Source organism: Lutjanus erythropterus, chromosome 22, assembly GCF_056507025.1.
Source record: "Lutjanus erythropterus isolate fLutEry1 chromosome 22, fLutEry1.hap2, whole genome shotgun sequence".
Taxonomy (NCBI): Eukaryota; Metazoa; Chordata; class Actinopteri; order Lutjaniformes; family Lutjanidae; genus Lutjanus; species Lutjanus erythropterus.
This window is the reverse complement of record NC_139338.1, coordinates 5,480,613-5,483,560: the sequence shown is the minus strand read 5'-3', so window position 1 is coordinate 5,483,560 and position 2,948 is coordinate 5,480,613.

Here is a 2,948-nt window from a genome sequence, read left to right as displayed (position 1 = left end):
GTTCTATAGGAGGAAATGAGCCATGTGGGCGTGGGCCTGACGGAGACCACTTCCAGCCTGGGGGCCCTGTGGTGGGGCCACCCGCAGGAAATATGACATTTTACATTGACATTACATGTACGTTGAGGTATTTAGCTTATCAAGAATGACTGAGTATGATAAAGCCCAAAGTCAGAGATTGACCAAGATTACAAGCAATGAATGGCAGGGAGTGAATGGTTCACAGCCCAAACGTGTTTCCTGTGACCCCAAAATTCTATTTGAACTAGACTAGAAAAATAAATTTAGGCCTACATATACACAAAGTATATTGGAGTGTGTGAAGGAGGAGAAATCTGGGAAAGAGGTTTTGCTTCAAGTGGCCTGGAGTCATTCATTAAGTCATTTTTAGGGCAAGACCACTTCTGTCTTTGATAAATACAAATTTATTGGTACAAAGTAGGTCACCAAGGCCAAAACCAATGGCACAATAATGATAAGTGATAATTACGTCGTAAAAGGACAAAACAGTAGTAGAGCAATTGGATGAAAATTAGCCTGGTCAGACGTTATTAGAATTTATACAACAGTTAATTCTGACCAAGTTTGATTGGATGAGAGACACTGAATGAGTACAGATATGGAGTACAACATCACTGGGCCTATTAACTACATGTATCAAAGCCTACACTAACTTTACAATTTCAACTAACTAATTACAACTAGACAAACACAAGTAACAGAGAGTACACACAGTGGGAGACAGGGACAGCAGTTTAACAGCTTTTGATCTGTTAAATAAGGAAAATACCCACGCTTACATGCATATGTGTAACCATTGTTACAACTGGATTTGCAGAAATATAGTCTATAGGTATGTGGCTTAAAAATATCAATTATTAGATCGCTCCTTGAACAGTTTTCACAATCAACAGATGGATCTATTAGGACTTCAGCTTCTTGAATTGGCTAAATATACATACCTGACATCTTAAAATCATGTGGTTGGTTCATTTGCTTTCAGACCACAAATGAACCACAGCAGAGTCCATTTGGAAGTGGACTGAAACTCATATTTTCATGTGGTCTCAGCCGTGTTGTTTGGTCCACATCAAATTAAACATGGACATTCGGTCTCTTAAGAAGTCCAAGCTGAATACAGCCTTGAGGCAGTTTAATCGATCCATCAGGACAACTGGACCTACATAAAGTAGCTAGCAAGCTAATGTATGCATGCAGGGAAAAATTCCATTGCTTGGCAACAGTCTAGTCCAGAGTCAAATAAATGAGTAAATAAACCAAAAAATCATAATCTGTTGTCTGACTGTGCAAAAATGAAGCCAAATTATCCATCCATCTTCAACCAGAGATGTCATGTGGAACCATGGTCTCTGCAGTGGTGATCAGGGTTGCAGCCGTGGGCACGATCGCCCCATGCGTGGCCGGACCCATAAAAGCGGCACACAACTACGTAGTGGAAGAGAGAGGTACAGTGCCGGTGAAGACGCCACTTGAACAAGGAGCTGGTGTGGCCTGTAAAAACTTAAACTGATCCTGGCATGCCTTCCCATAAGCCCATCACCCGCGGGAGGGTTTGGAAGGGGCCGATGCAGTGTGGTTTGGGTGGCGGTCGTGGGCGGGGGCCCCGACGACCCAATCCCAGGAGATGGAATCTCACTGTGGGGACATGGAATGTGACCTCACTGGGGGGGGGGGGGTGGGGGCCTGAGCTAGTGCGGGAGGTTGATCGGTACTGGCTAGCGATAGTTGGGCTCCACGTACAGTCGGGGCTCTGGAACCCAACTTCTTGAGAGAGGCTGGACTCTTTTCTACTCTGGAGTCGCCCATGGTGAGAGGTGGCGGGCTGGTGTGGGCTTGCTTATAGCCCCCCCAGCTTAGCCGCCATGTGTTGGAGTTTTCCCTGGTGAATGAGAGAGTCGTTGCCCTGCGCCTTCGGGTCGGGGATAGGTGTCTCACTGTTGTTTTGGCCTATGGGCCGAACGGCAGTGCAGAGTACCCGGCTTTCTTGGAGACCTTGGGAGGGGTGCTGGAAAGTGCTCCAACTGGGGACTCCATCGTTCTGCTGGGGGACTTCAACGCCCACGTGGGTGGCGACAGTGTTACCTGGAGGGGCGTGACTGGGAGGAACGCCCCCCCCCATCTGAACCCGAGTGGTGTTCTGTTATTGGACTTCTATGCTAGTCGCAGTTTATCCATAACGATGTTCAAGCATAAGGGTGTCCATCAGTGCACGTGGCACGGGGAAACCCTAGGTCGGAGGTCAATGATCGACTTTGTAGTCGTGTCAACTGACCTTTGGCCGTGTGTCTTGGACACTCGGGTGAAGAGAGGGGCTGAGCTGTCAACTGATCACCACCTGGTGGTGAGCTGGATCCGCTGGCGGAGGAGGAAGCTGGACAGACATGGCAGGCCCAAACATATTGTGAGGGTCTGTTGGGAACATCTGGTGGAACCCTCTGTCAGAGGGGTCTTCAACAAATTTGTTTATCTTTGGCACTTGGTTGCACTAATTTAAATGTTACATGTTTACATGCAGTATTTGATATTTGTCTTTTTTCTATGTTTTCTTTTTCTGTTAAAGGTTTTTCACCTGAACCGAATCAACTGAATGAACTAAATGAACTGAATTATCTTCAAATAAAAGAAGGAAGAAAAGGAAAAACTGTGTCATCCTTTCAAGTTGGGAATTGCACAGGGACTAAAACAGAACTTGACAGTATCTGCTGTACAGGTTCTACAGTTTAATTGACAAACTTTTAAATGACCTGTTGAAACCTGCCAGAGCAACTGCTTTCTTTGGCATGAAACCACCTCATATCTACCTCATATAACCTCTTGGAAAATCAAGACAAGTATCTGGCATAAACCACACGTGCCACACATCATAAGATTTATAGACTAAATTGATTTGCAATGTCTGTCCTTAGATGGCCTTTAAAATACATAAA